Source organism: Pipra filicauda, unplaced genomic scaffold, assembly GCF_003945595.2.
Source record: "Pipra filicauda isolate LSUMZ 115617 unplaced genomic scaffold, ASM394559v2 scaffold24_size8852520_pilon, whole genome shotgun sequence".
Classification (NCBI taxonomy): Eukaryota; Metazoa; Chordata; class Aves; order Passeriformes; family Pipridae; genus Pipra; species Pipra filicauda.
This window is the reverse complement of record NW_024104365.1, coordinates 2,052,205-2,068,269: the sequence shown is the minus strand read 5'-3', so window position 1 is coordinate 2,068,269 and position 16,065 is coordinate 2,052,205. Positions and strand designations below refer to the sequence as shown.

At 36.4% G+C, this 16,065-nt stretch overlaps 1 protein-coding gene across 1 annotated transcript in view; it reads right to left on the bottom strand.

Annotated features, from left to right (window-relative positions):
• The window catches only part of GPC5 (glypican 5), a 611,018-nt gene that overhangs the window by 225,938 nt on the left and 369,015 nt on the right, over positions 1-16,065 (bottom strand). The window lies entirely within an intron of this gene.

Genomic DNA, 16,065 nt, shown 5'->3' with positions numbered 1-16,065 from the left:
ATTAATAACTTTTCTAGGTGATAAACAGTGCAATGTAGTGATATCGGCTTGCAAACAGAATAATACAGGGTATAATAAGAAAAGATGAATAGCAGGAAGTCCACTGAAACAAATGGCATGTACATCAAAATCCTGCAAAGACTCCTAAGGAAAGTGAAAAATCCCCTGGTGTTTATATGACAAAAAAGGTCAATCTGAATTATTTTAAACAATTAAACAAACAGCTTGTTTTCTGTCAATTATTATTTATTTCATGCACCCTTATAATTATGCAATAACTTACTGCAGATGACCAGACCTAAGCATGTTTTGTCTCAAATATTCTGAGTATTGTTACAGGAAAGGTGATCAGAGGCAAGGGTCCTGCGGAGGTGGAGCAGTGCTGTTCTGAGCCAACATCCAGTTCCACCTTGAGACTCAATCCCTCTCATCCCTCAATTCACTTCTGGGAGAAGGGCTGGCTGTGTACGTGTGAACAAAAGGCACGAAAAGTTTAATTTACTCAAGCGTTGTGCATCAGGTTAACTATAAAGGACATGCATTGGGCCCTCTCACTCTGTTTTTTTTCTGGCTTTTCTTTTTTCTCTCTTCTCTTTCTCCTGTCTTTTGCTTTCTTTGTTTATAAAGCACTGGCAGTGTGTACCTTTGAATACAAACCTGTTTGATGGGAACCCTGGAAAAGACGATAAATTATTATCACATTGAAATTAGTGTAGCTAGTATCAATCCTTTTAAAACTTAGCAAAAGCACAACATATTTGTGCAACTAAGTGCTATGTGTCTGATCTCATTCTCCATTACACTTGAAAAACAGATGTAGAAATGTGTACATACAGCCCCCAGCATTTTCTGTGTTTTCTCTCTGTGACAGAATGAAGTTAAGATGCTGAAAAATATTCTTGCAACTACAGCTTTACTATAGCCTCAAATTTGCATTCTATAGTAAGAGTTAAAAATCCATTATGAGAGGCTTATTGGAAATATGAGTACATATCAGTTTTCTTAATTTTGTCTGATCTGTCTGAACAAGTAGATTACACATCAAGACCACTAGTATGTGTGCAAACCTTTGCCCATAGGGAATTGTTTGGTCAACTTTCCCAGCAATCATTCTTAGGACTGAAGACATTAAACATTTTTGATTAAATGACCTTGGCACAAAGACCAGGACTATACTGATGAGATTTACTGAGTACAGAGAAGGACTGGAATATCTCACAGGAGTAACTGGATGTTTCTGATATATGAATAACAGTAGATTAGCTCAGTTGATTAAAGCATGGCACTAATAACGACAAGGTCATGTATTTGATCCCCATATGGGCCATTCACTTAAGAGTTGGACTTGATGATCTTTGTGGACCCCTTCCAACTCAGAATATTCTGTGAAACAAACAAAATAATGGAATGAAAATCACCAATAGTATAGACTGACTGAAATACTTCAGGACTGAAGAGAAACAATAAAGAAATATTATTTGTGTTAGTTAACTACAAAATGACTAGGAAACATCAGAATAAGGCAATGATGGACAACACCAAGTATTATACTGGTTGCATTATATGATATATTTTTAGTATAGTTCTGTAAGACCACACTTCAAAATATACAAATTATTGTCCTAGATTGGACTTTGTACAAAGTAAAGTGAAAAAATATTTAATACAGTCTACCAGTATAGATTGTGGATACAAAATTACACTACAAAACCAATGCATTATGAATGGAGTATAAAGGTAGCCTTTGACTGCCTTCAGCATCCCCTCCTGATTCCCTGCTTATGCATTTGGGACTAAATAAACAGAATCTGGTTGTGATTGCAGCAGGAATGGCACAGTTCAGCTACACACAGTGAAATTCTCCTCCCTTCTCCTAAAACTACTTAGATGCAGATGACCTATTCAGACTTCCCTACGTTTTGAGTCTACCATTAACAAATTTACTGACAACACCAAGTTGGGTCAGTGCTGATCTGCTGGAGGGTAGGAAGGCCCTGGACAGGCTGACTGGATGGGCCAAGACCAACAGCATGAGCTTCAACAAGACTAAGTGGCGGATCCTACACTTTGGCCACAATAATCCCATGCAGCACTACAGCCTGGGGAAAGAGGGGTTGCAAAGCGGGCCCAGAAGAGAAGGACCTGGGGGTGCTGATAAGACATCAGCTGAACATGAACCAGCAGTTTGCACAGGTGGCCAAGAAGGCCAATGGCATCCTGGCCTGTATCAGGAACAGCGTGGTCAGCAGGACTAGGGAGGTGATTCTTCCCCTGTACTTGGCACTGGTGAGATGACACATAGTGGTAGAACTGTGTTCAGTTCTGGGTCCCTCAATTCAGGAAGGATATTGAGGTGCTGGACCATGTGCAGAGAAAGGCAACGAAGCCGGCAAAGGGTCTGGGATACATGTCCTATGAGCAGCCCTTGAGGGGGGAGCTGGGGTTGTTTAACCTGGAGAAGAAGCAACTCAAGGGTGACCTTAGCACTCTCTACAACTACCAGAAAGGAGATTGTAGTCAGGTGGGGATCAAACTGTTCTCCTAGCCAACTAGTCATCAGACAAGAGGATGCAGTCTTAAGCTGTGCCATGAGAGGTTTAGGTTGGACATAGGAAGAATTTCTTCACAGAAATGGTTATCAGACATTGGAATGGGCTGCCCAGGGAGGTCATGGAGTCACCATCCCTAGAGGTATTTCAGGAAAGACTGGACGTGGCACTTAGTGCCATGAATTGTTTCAGGCCTAAATTGTGCCATCCTCATGCTAGCAACTCATGCTGTCAAGTGACAGTGTCCCAGACCAAGCCTTGACTTCATTTAGTGTAATACATAAAAATAATGAGTAGAGACTGTGAAGCTTTAAGGTAACATTGCAACACAAAACGGAGCTCCTACTCCATCCATGACCTTCTCAATAGAATGGTTTTAAGACAGCATTGTCTGTCTGTTGGGAAATTTATTAAACATTTTCAGGTAAGCAACAGACTTCCAGGGTCTAAAACTAAAGCAAACCAAGCAAAAAACAAATTAGCATTTGCATACATAAACCAGCAAAATCATAGATCTATGCCTTCAAAGTATTTTTACTAGATACACTGAATCCACACTATAGTGATCTAATGTTGTCACTGAATGTTTCTTGAATGTGTTGCGTAGACATTTTACCTATGTTCTTCAATAGTCACTAAAGTTTATCATATGTGGAGCTTCTTTTGTTAGTTAAAATATCATGAAGTACACATTTCCATACTTGGAAATGGAAATTTACCATGACTCTCCCTCCTTGTGTCTCTTTGGCATAACTTGTTTCCTCAACATTTTAGGGGTGGTGTTGAGAAAAATTTGTGTTTATATATACAGTAAATTTAGATCAGCAAAAGCTTTCAGACAGATAAAAAATCTTGTTTTTTTGAAACAGGGATAAATTAAATACAGTAAATGCTATTCTGTACAACAATAGTATTCTCTTTGTTTTTGCTTACGGAACCAAATATTATTAGGAATAAGAATATAACCTGTGGTAAGAAAAGTAATATTATTAAGCTGACTTTCATAAATGTGAATGCTAATTATAGCTGCTAATCCAATGAGACACATTTGAGAGGTGTGGATAATCACCACAAATTTCACCTTTCTGTGAATATAGAATGAAGCATCAGAGACTTATTTCTAAGCATATCAACTTCTGTCAAGAGATTTTCATTACATCAAACATTGATTAAGTTAAACTTAGGTCTATCGTGCAAGAGATGGCTTTGAAGTGCTGGTAGGCATCATTTAAAATGTATCTTTGCTGAGACCTCTATTACAGTGTGTGAAAAGAAAAAACAGGAATATTGTCAACTTGCATAATGTACTTGGAAAGTACAAAGTTTTTGTGCCTTTTATTAATTTAAATCTGGAGACTGTGGAGGAGCAAAGGATAAGCAATGGAAATAATTATAATTAATGTTTTTGATGCCTGTTGTTTTTGCTCGTAGAAAGTTCCTGTTAACAAACTGGGATAAACTTTCCATGCTACTAGGATCTGTGGGGGATTTTGTATGTGGGAACAAGAGCTCATACATGCACATACACTGTATGTACAGAGGAATATATACACACTGTACATTTATATACATTGATAGATGCTTCCCGATAAAAAGAAAGTCTTCATTAGTTTATGCAAGTTTTATGTATTACGGACATAGACAAATGCTATCTTAGTATCTAGTCTCAAAGCACGCATACATAGTACATATATAATTATATATTTCTCAGTGTGTTTATCTCTTACAATAAAGTATTTTTTTTACATTTATTTCATTATTCTGCTACATGAGTCTCCACTTCACATGAATGTACCTCATTTAACCTCTGTGCCATAGCATGTACATTTCTGACATCACAATTTCTGCTTATTTACTGGATAAAATAAAGGAATACATATATTCCAGCATTCTACATTGTATCTTTTCTGGTTCTTCCTGAAATCAATGAGAATGGTAGCACATTCTCAGGATTTTGCTATGCTATGCATGTAATACTATCTTCTTTTTTACATTGGCTAGTTTTGACTGGGACAGTTAATTTTCTTCACAGTAACTGGTATGGGGGTTTTGGATTTGTGCCGAAAACAGTGTTGCTAACTCAGGGGTGTTTTAACTATTGCTGAGCAGCACTTGCAGAGAGACAAGGCCTTTTCTGCTCCTCACCCCACTCCAACAGTGAGCAGCGTGGGGGTGTGCAGGGATCTGGGAGGGGACACATCCAGGACAGCTGACCCCAAGTGACGAAAGGAATATCCCACACCATATGGCTTTGTGCTTAACATATGAAGCTGGGAGAAGAAGAAGGAACGGGGGAACATTTTGAGTGATGGTGTTTGTCTTTCCAAGTCACTGTGATGCGTGATGAGGCCTGGATTTCCTGGAGATGGCTGAACACCTGCCTGCCCAAGGGGAACAGTAAATGAATTACTCAGTTTACAGCTGACTTTATTATTATAGTCAGTAAAAGAACCCAAAGAACACAAAAATGCTACTCAATATTTCATTAATGCCCAGAGAACCTCCTGTCTTCAAATGCAATAAATCTTTTGGAAGAAAACAGACTAATTCTTTAGTTTGTAGGAGGATCCTGTGATAAGTTAAGATCATTTCTCACAGCATTGAGTCACCTTCTTCTTTCACTATTTCCAGTAGCAGTTTAGAGTACTATGTCTTCCAAGAGCCATTGCTCCAAATTTTACTAAAAGCCTTTTCTACACAATACTGTGCTCCAGTAGGGTCCCAGTAGGGTCAAAAGAACACTGAGGTACTCAAAATGAAGCCTTAAAAGCAGTTATTATGAGGTTGGGGCCTCACATATTATTTTTTACATTGAATAAGATTACTATTTTCTAGACATTTACTGTCATTATCCTGCTGAACTGCCACATCACCACTTGATAAAACTTTATAGACATTTTCTAGTACCCAACTCCTGGTGCTTTTACAGTCCTGATCAGTTGTCAGGGATAAATGCAAAGGATAAACTGAAGAGTACAAGGATTGTAACTCAGCAGTTGCATACTCCAGGTTAACTCTTGAGTCCAGCAGTATTAAGGAGACACATAGTGAAGCTTCCAAGGAGGATTCATGGGATGATATTGACATCCAAGCTGACTCTAAAGGCTCCTTCCACAGACAATAGAGAGAAATGTGCTCATCTAGGAAATGATTCACCTCAATTCCAGGAACTCAGTTAAATTGCCTAAACAAGTCTAGTGACATCTGGGCTAGGATATCCCACATGGTGTTTCACTGACATGACAGAAGGGAAGAATTCTGTTGCAGAACCTATAATATCTGGTGGGGGGTTTTTTAAGCATCAGGGAAGCAGTTTCAAACATCTACCAAACCCTAAATTTTGGTTGCCTTAGAGCATCTGAAATACCTTTAAGACTCAAATTAGTCCTAGATGTCTATGTGAGAATAAGATGTGCCCTACGAATGCCTACTTCTTTCCTTAGCAAAGATATTCAAGGATAATTAGATCAGCACAGATGACTGCAGTCAAGTGAGATGAATACCACTCTGTAGTGGTATTTGTAACCCTCCCTGGGGTTTGTAACCCTCCCTGGGAGGGAAACGGAACTAGGATAGGTCACCTGATGTATATTTTACCAATAAGCTATTCCATACCATGTTACGTCAGCTCAGACATAAAGAGACGAAAAGGAAACAACTTCCTTCTTCTCTTCCAGGACAGTTGCGTGGGATAGATGGCTGTTTTCAGAGGAGGAAAACACCTTTCGTGGGGAAGTAGTCTTTATTGTTGATTTTCCCTGTGTGTATAGTGCTTATAGTTTTTTCTTTGTTGCGTATATATGAAACCACCTTTCTCAGCAGCCTCAGTTTTGCAAGTTTTTTTCCCTTTCCCCTCTTCCGTCCTCCTTTTCCCTCTGGAGGAGGTTGGGCAGAGTCTCAGTGGACACTGGGCGTTCAGCCAAAGTAAACGATAACACATTCTCAGTGGTAGTTAGATACTGCTTTGAAAAATAACAACAACAAAACATATAGGACTTCTTCTATTACTCCTCTCTTACCCTGCCTGCAGGTACACTGTAGCAACTGCAGAACTTCCAGGTCTTTATACTGAGGAAATTATGGGGTGTGTAAATACTCTGGCTTGGAGGCCATTTGCCTCTGATATGGTGTATTTCATGATAATCATGTTGTAAGGGGTTTAAATACTACTCACTGTTCTTTGTTAAGGAAAGGTTTTATTAAGCAAACTACATTTGCTGTTATGCGAGAATGGTGTAGACAATTTACTAGCAATAGCAAGGCTACAAAAATTTCAGTCAGAAGATCCCTTTTTCTTTTTCACCTTTTTCTTACCTTTTTTAATTTAACTGTAAATCTGCAGTAAATGCGTTGTTCCTCACTGTTGCTTTGAATTAGTATTGTAGTTTGTTGCAATTCCCTTGATCTAATAAGATTGTCTAGTCAGCTATCAACAAACAACACAGACAGGAGAAAGAAAGGAAATTAATTCAAACAGACAAAATTTAAAAGGGCTAATTATAATGCTTATAGATAATGTTGTAATTTTTGGTTTTCTACTGTTTTTAAGATCATATAAAAACATGTAAAGGGCCTTTGGTGTCTAGGAACACATTAGAGGGTGATCTAGAGTCATTTATAAGGTCTATTTGTGCAACTCTATAAACAGGAAACCATAACACATGCCCTTCAGAAGCTGAAGTGTGCCAATTGAGCACTGTAATGGAGTTCCATGATCTGTATTACATTTTGTGGAAATAATTTCAGTTTATGGAGAGCTCGTGTCTGCTCCATGAAGTGTTGTCACAGCTGAGAGAGGGTTGTACAAACCAGCTTCAAATAAGCAAGGCTTTTGTTTGGCAGTACAGTTTCTAGTGGTCTAGAACTGTTGCATGTGATCGGCAAAGGCAAAATCAAGACACTTCCAAAAAAAATTTCCAAAGAATAAATAAAAACTATAAATATATCTTTTTTTCTTTTTTTTTTTTTTTTAAATTATGCTCCTAATGTAGGGAGACTACAACCATGTCCTTACATGTTAATATTGGCTCAAGTTTTGCTGATGAACCGCTTTCTTGTTTCTGTCTTTAGTCCTACCAATCACAATCTGGAACAAGCAAGTCTATATTTTTATGTAAATATAAAAACATGGTGTACAAGAAAAATTATTCAAATAATTTCCTCTAGCAAATCAATAATACGTTATTTTACTAGAATTCACAGTACAATTAAACTGCTGAACAATCTCCTGAACAGTAAAACGATTTTTTTTTTAACTGAGAGCCAGTACCTTAGAGGATAATATCTGTGTTAACAAAAAAAGGGAGATAATTAAAACCTTTATAAGGCATCTGTCATCCAACTATATTCATTAGGGATTATAAAAAACTCTACAGATCATAAAGACATTAAGAAAAATTCTAAAATCCCCCCCAAAACAAAAGAGAAATATTAGAGAAAAAATATATAATGTTCTAACCTTCACACAAAAGCACAGATGTATTAAACAAAAAAAAAAAAAAAACACAAACCTCTAACTTTGAGTACAATTCTGATGTGTAAACAAAACAATCACCATGTAGCATTTGCTGAGAAGAAGTGGAATTATGAGATACAGTGTGGATCACAGATTATTGCACTTTAATTTCTAAATGAGCTTAGACATCTGTGAAATTAAAACCCCAGGGCAGACAATTTATGTGACACTATGTTGAGAAAGGAACAAAGCTTTGAGATGCAAATTCCAGCTTTCCATTGCGTCAGAGCAGGTAACCTTGCAAACAACCTTCACACAGGTTGTTCCACTCTGACTGATGTCTCCCATATGTATCTATTTCTTCTCTCCATTTTCCAATCAAGGTGACAGCAGTTCCCTGTTCATTTTCTAAAGAGACTGATAAAAGCCAGGCTGGACCTGTACCTGTTATTAACCTCTCTTGTACTATTATTGCTTATTTTTCTCCTCTGAGATAACCGGTTACCTTGCACTTGCTCATTTTTGCATGTGATGTGTTATTACATAAAAACGGTACTGCAAATGTCAGCCTACTACTGGGTCATTAAAGTCAGGTCATGATATTTGAAAATTTGATGTTCTTAACCTTTTCAGGAATTAACCAAAATATATTATGGGATTATTTATCTTTGTTTGTTGTTTTTGTCATCCTTATTGTTGTTACTTAGATCAATTATTCATGATTACAGGCCATATATTGTGCTATAAAAAGCCATGAAATCTATTTGATTTATTCATGTTATTGAATAAACTATGATTTAATAATTAATAGTATTTACATACTCATTTTCACTGGCCCATTTGAGTCTCCTTCATCATTGTGAAAGAATAATTTTGAGCTCTGTATATGCACAAATAGTTACTCAAATGTCTTCTATATATATACTACAGTATGAGATAGAACAAGATGGGAAATGGCCTCAAGTTGCTACAGGGGAGGTTTAAACTGCATATTAGGAAAAATTTCTTCACCAAACTGTTGAAACAGGCTGCCCAGGGAAGTGGTGGAGTCACTGTCTCTCAGGGTATTTAAAGAATGTGCAGATGTGACACCTTGTGGACATGGTTTAGTGCTGGACTTGGCGGTGCTGGGCTAATGGTTGGATCTGATGATCTTAAGGATATTTTTCAGCTTAAATGATACACAAGTAGAAATGCCATTGTTTTTTCTATAAGAAAGTAAGGATTTTATGCCTGCCATTAGCATTGCTGAATCTTCTTCAGTTATGTACACTTTCATATTTCTTACAAAACAAGGCTAAATAATAGATATTTCTCCTTTTCAATTGTAAATTAAAATATTTGACAAAATATGTAGCTATGAAAATGGGCCACCCTGAAATTTTGCAGATCCAAATGAAATGCAAATCTCAGCTAGTACTTGAAACACATTACATGACAGAGGGGCATTCTAAGATGCCAGAAATTGTGATACTTTCTTATATATCTGCAGGTCCCAAAGACAAATATCTCTAGAGTTCATTAGTTTTTGCCATCCCAGCATCATTTTGTGCCAACAGATAGGGAAAAAAAATTTCAAAAAAGATGGTGTTCAAATACTTGCCATGTTTGCTTTGAATTGGAATCAAAATTCTTCTGAGAAGCCACTCAGAACAGAGTTTTTGAATCCTGACTCCATCTTCTACTCACATACTCAAAATCAGATTCTCTAAATAAATCAATTTAATTTTTTTTTTTCTTGACTTCTTTACATAACACAGGAGTATATGGTTTCTGCAGACAAGATACTAGTATGGGTTAGCAGTTGTCTTCCTTTTGGGTATCAGATTAAAGATATTCTTATGTAAACAACATACAAAGGATATGTTTTCTAAAAGCACACCTAAATTTTAATTTATATGTGTCTATTTTAATTCATTTATTCAACACACTTCATGAAAAGAGGTCACCTAGAAAGTCTTCTACGAGAACCTTCTTTGGTTGCTAGTATAATAATTCTGGGGAAGTTACTAAAGAGCTCTGTGTACATATTTTTCACTAGAATTTTATAGATGCTTTTATAGAGGAATAATGCCAATGGCACACTGGCCATCTGCTGTCCAGATTTAAGAAGTGAATTGTCATTCCTCAATCCCAAGGAAATATCACTCTTTTCCTGGTATATCCTTCATGGGTAAATGCTCTTGAAAACTTAAGACACTCCCAAAGGTACAAATCGGCTTTTACAGTGACAATATTCAAACTCACTTAAAACATGCAGTTGACAACACCATGCTAGAGAAAATGGTTTGTGTGTCTTTTTCACACTCCTGAGAACTGCTATTGAAACAAAGTCTTTACAGATGGAAGAATATCAAAGGGCGGTTTTATAAAACATTGGTTAAAACATTCAACAGTTCCTAAACCCAAAATATGAACTGCGCAAAAGTGCCCTCTTATCAATCACTCTTATTTATGAGAAAAATGGCACAAAGTTGTCATAACTTGTAAACAAAATAAGCTATAAGAAATTATCACAGAGTAATGACTCTAGTAGTCATGAAGATCTAAGCTCCAGAGGTGATTTATTGTCTTTCTGGGAAAGTGAATGGGCACAGTGTAATAAACTAATTCCATGTAGGAATCTTTTTATGGAAAGCTTTAGCTTCGTGTAAGCACAATAAGCTGTTGCCTCAATTGCTGATGTGACACAACCAACCAGGAATGAGAGCTGCATCAGAAGGCCATTCACAAAGGGAAATATGTAATTCTTCCTTGGAGTCTTATGGTGGAGAAGCTGACTCCAAAATGCCAGCAGTACAGCTCTTCAGAGAAAGCAGATTATGCCTTCATTTATTTTTCTGGGGCATTTTCTATGGTAAATTTATTTTGCTTTTTGTTATTGTGTTATTACTACCAATGCAATCCTAAATCAGTGGAGCACACATTAGAGACACTCCAATATTTGAACTATTTTTTTTTCTTTAAGAAATCCTCATCTTTTCATGTTTGTCTTAGACTTATGGACCAAGACCATACAGTTCACTGGTGGCTTGATCCAATCCATACAAAATCTTTCAGACCTTTGAATTTCTTTTTAAGACAGTGTCTATCTTCACTTGACCTTTACTAGGACAAGGCTGCATAATCTATCTTTATTTTTGAAATAAACATTTCTCCAGAGCTTTGACCCTTTCTTCAGAGAAATATTCCCCTGACACACTTGAGAAATAAATTGTCTAAATGAACTTTTTAATAACTTTTTACACAGTATCTAATTGTGGACTAGCCTAGCAGGCAGCCTCAGCAGGTGCATTTCTATCAAAATAATTTCACTGCATTTTCTATATAATTGAATTGACTAAGTTCTGCTGCATCATGATGTTTTCTCTCATTATAATGACAGCTGTGATATATTGCGAATTAGTTGCTTGTGTAGAAGAAAAAAGTAAGAAGAAAAAAATATACATTTTAACTATAATTCTTCAAACCAAGCATCTGAGGAAGAGAAAAATCAAGCAACAATTCATTAACCCTAAAATACATGGCAAATAATCTGGAATGTTAAATATTTTTGCTCCAGAAGTACCTAGGCTGTTTTCAGAACACTCATCATATTAGGAACAAAAAAGTTCTTTTAACATTACTATGTGTACTCAAAATATTATTCTTTGTATTAGAAAAAAAATACTAATACCTTAAAGAAACTCATGGTGTTCTTCAGTTTTTTAGCAGTGAAACTAGCTCTGAAGTTCTGCCTGCTAGTGTATATAAGATTTTTTTCACTTTTATCACTAGGAACACCCATTTTAAAACATTCAGTAAATATAAGCAGAAAATATCATATGAATCATCTGAGTGCCATCCTATAACTGCAATTTGCAACCATTTAGAAAGTGCCCTAAGAATAACTCACTATCTAAAAAAGAGAACTTATTCACTAAAAAAACCGCAAATAACAAAAAGAGTAAAATTACTCTGCATCTACATCTGTTTTCAAAAAATTACAGGGTGAATTTACAGTCACTGGGAACAGTGACTACAGAATTAAAAGTAGCTTTTATACGCTGCTGTATTGAAGCGTGTTCAATTTTCTAGTAATCAGAAATTAACTTCCTCAAATAGGACTTATTATACTACCATAATTGTGATTTCTGAGTCTGAATATTACTTTCTCTTTGTATTTGTAAGCACATGTGGCACAACAGATAAATAGTTAATAAAATTATTGGGCTATTGAGTAGATAATCACTTTCTCATTACAAGTTCTCAAAGATTTCACCTGAATTGAGAAATTCTTACTGTTCCAAACACCATTTTAATGTCAATTAGAAGCATTTATATCATTATCTTATACCCCCTCAAAACATGTTGCTGCTGTCAAAACCTTTTAGACACATGGAAGTACAATTTTTCACTACTCAATGCAGCACTTTTCAGAAAAATAAAGAATGATGAGACTAGATACTAAGGGAAAAATTTAGTTGTGGTAGAAAGGCAGGCTGAAAGAAGAAAATTGTAAATCAGTATATTCATCTTATGTAAGGCCCTCTGCTACATGTGGCAGAATGTGTAGTGTGTGTGCTTCTTTAATAGTCCTTCATCTGAATGACATATCAACCCTATACACTTCTCAGTAGTCAACAGCCTACTTCCAGCTCCAAAGTGCTCCTCTTTGCCTCTAATGTCAGCTAAAGGTTCAGGCATAACACGGTGGAGGGCAAGAGAAAGCTCTCAGGAAATAAAAATGATTACTTGTAGGGAGATTGTTGCCCCGAGGATAATTCATCAGATTTACTGCTTGTTCACTGCACAGACTGAATTTTTTTAGGAATGATGGCAGCAGGAATAGGCTTCAACACTTAGTATGTGGCACTATTTAGTGTCAAAGCCCATTTCAGGCTGGAGAGTGGAGTAAGCCCTTGACCTCCATTGACTCAGACAAAAGTTTATAGACCTGACTTATACCTAGACCGAAACATCAAGTATCTTTTGAGAAGTCAGGAGTATCCAAAGCCTCCTTTGGGGTTGTCTGTCATATATTGCAGAAGTCTTACAAGAGAACTGCATACTTCTGGATCAGCAGAAGAAGAATACCTTGAACACCATATTTAAAGTAACTGAACCACGTCATAACTGTTTATAGGCAAGTTGAATATAATAACTAGTATGATCAGTGGATGCCCAGGACCCAGTTCAGCTGCTCACACAGACGCTATATGCGGGCACTGCTTGATTAAATTGGGAGAAATGAATCAAGGCCCTACATTTAGGGCCATCTACTTCATTGTAGATGTCTATAATCTGGAGCTTTATTTGTGGCACAATTTAATCAATTACTTGACCAATCACTGATTTTACTTTCGGGAAACATGAATTCTGCCCACTCTTTCTTAGAATTAATTGAAAAAAAAAATTGGAATACTATTTCAATATTCAAGTATTTCAAGTATTCAAGTATTCAGGTTCCTCAAAAGAGGAAGGAAGATACAATGAAGGAAATATATTGAGAACTGCATTTTCAAAGGTTTTAGGAATTCTTTCTTCAAGTAAGTATCTATTTGCTTTTAGGATTATTTGAAATGTTTTCACAGATTTGTGGAAGGACGTTGCCTAGAAATCAGGGCAAACTTCACAGGCTTCATTGTTCATCTTTTACAGACAGTAGAATTTATAGAAGTCACCTATCAGTGCTTATTCTAGCAGAACTTTAATGCACATGTGAAGTAGAAAATATTATTTAATAAAGTTTGGCACAAACCTTAATATGATACCTAGAATTTTCTATAATCTCATAAAATATAGACTAATTCAAAACCTCTATTATTTAATATTGGACAAGTTATTAATGTAGCAGCAAATTAGCTATCAGAAAGTTTTTCTGCTAGGTACTAGTATTGCTGAATTTTGTGAAAGAAACTATTGTTCTTTCATTTTTGTCCTTTCCAGTAACACTCTTGCTGTCTCTACCTCTAGCTATTGCCACAAGGATTACAGAAATTGATATGGCTCTAAAAGGCCAACATATCATGACCTTAAATTGGAAATGGGTTTATGTAAAATTCAGTGGACTAGAGTCCAAGAGAGCATGTTCACCTAACCTCTCAGATAATAAGTATGTGGTTCATCTGATCTACAACAAAGGTGTCTAACATTTGCTTTCATGTGTTGCATTGGGGAGCTTTTGGATGAACAAGACAAAGAAGTTGTCATAGGAACAGAAACAACTCTAGTTTTTCAATCTCCCATGGGAACAGTTACATCATCCAGTGGAACTATCAGAACTTCTGTTCCTTGATTTCAGTTTTTCCCCTTCTGCCTAACATTTCTGTCTCTGTAATGGCATGGCTTTAACAGAAAGACACTATTTGCCTATGTAGTCCAGAACTTGAGAACTGCCAAGACATTCATGGGGATGCAAGCTTACGGCACCTGGGGAAAGGAAGGAAAAGTTCCAGATATTTTAGTCGTAAAGCTCTATTCTACCACTCAGATACCAACTGTTTGTTTAGAAAATGTTGGCATGTGAGCATACATTATAACGTCTCCTAAAATGCAAATTGTGTCATAAAAAGTGAGATGCTAAAGAAACTCCCTGACTGAAGATAGGAACAAGATGATCTATGTGACCCTATCAATGTATCTTAAATTTCTTTTCACATTTTGCCACAGACCAGATGTGCTTTGATATGCAAGGTGTTTGAATAGCTAATTATTATTTAAAAGTGTCATTTTGCCATAATCTGTATAAACATACATTTGGAGTGCACAACATCCTGTCAAATACAATTTTAAAAAAATCATACTCAGTAAAATGGTTATGAATGCCTATACGGGTTGCATATGATGCAAATATTTCTGGCTTAATTGAAGTAAACAATTTTTTTTTCCCCTTGTCATTTTTGTTATTTCCTCCTTCAGAAAATGAAATTCACCTTCAAATGTAGTGAAAACATATTTCCTTCCAATTAATGGCCTTTGGAAAACTATCCATTACATCTATTTTCTTTAAAATACGAAGTTTACTATTCAAAGTCAGAAGTCATTTGTAAAAATTTTGTTAGAGTAGTTTCAGTGTTCTAATTTTAATACAAATTTTAAATTAAACAGTCTCCCACTGAAATAAAGGAATGCAGTAATTATTTAGTTTTGTAGAAAAGAAAAAAAATTATATTTTCACTTCCAAAATATTACTTAGTTTGAATAAATATTTAATATTTTTATAATTATATTTAAATTATAGTTAAATAAAGAATTTATACATTTAAAACCTCAATGATACTATTTTCCTGAAAATTGTTCATGAGAAGTGTTCTATCTACCAATTTTATTAATACTTATTTGGTAATTCATTTCAATTTCACTTTATTTTGGTGTTGACACAAAAACAGGACCATCTGCAATGAAATCTTTCAAATGGTTAGGTTACAAACAAAATTTACAAAACAGAGCCCTTCAGCTGCCATGCAATTCCAAAGCAGCAGCCTGTAATCACATCTGCAGTTATGATAACAGTATAAATCATCAAAAGACTAGGAATTATTTTCTCTGAAACTGAAGTTGCTATTGTTTGTGTATGAAATTGCAATAGGGTAGGCAATATCATAATGCTCAGTGGTTCATTGCCTTTTAGCTTTACCAGTTCTTTAACACCCCACTGCGTGGAAGAATGTGGATGTTCAGAAACATCTTAAGTTTTACAGCCAACATCTACAGGAGCTTTTCTGAAACACTGGGTACAGTACAGCTGTACAGTCAAGGAAGACCAAACATAACAACCCCCTGCAGCGCTACAGGCTGGGGCAGAGTGGCTGGAGAGCAGCCAGGCAGAAAGGGACCTGGGAGTGCTGACTGACGGGAAGCTGAACAGGAGCCAGCAGTGTGCCCAGGTGGCCAAGAAGGCCAATGGCATCCTGGCCTGGATCAGGAACAGTGTGGCCAACAGGACTAGGGAAGTGATTCTTCCCCTGTACTCAGCACTGGTGAGGCCACACCTGGAGTACTGTGTCCAGTTCTGGGACCCTCAGTTCAGGAAGGATATTGAGGTGCTGGAGCAGGTCCAGAGAAGAGCAACAAGGCTGG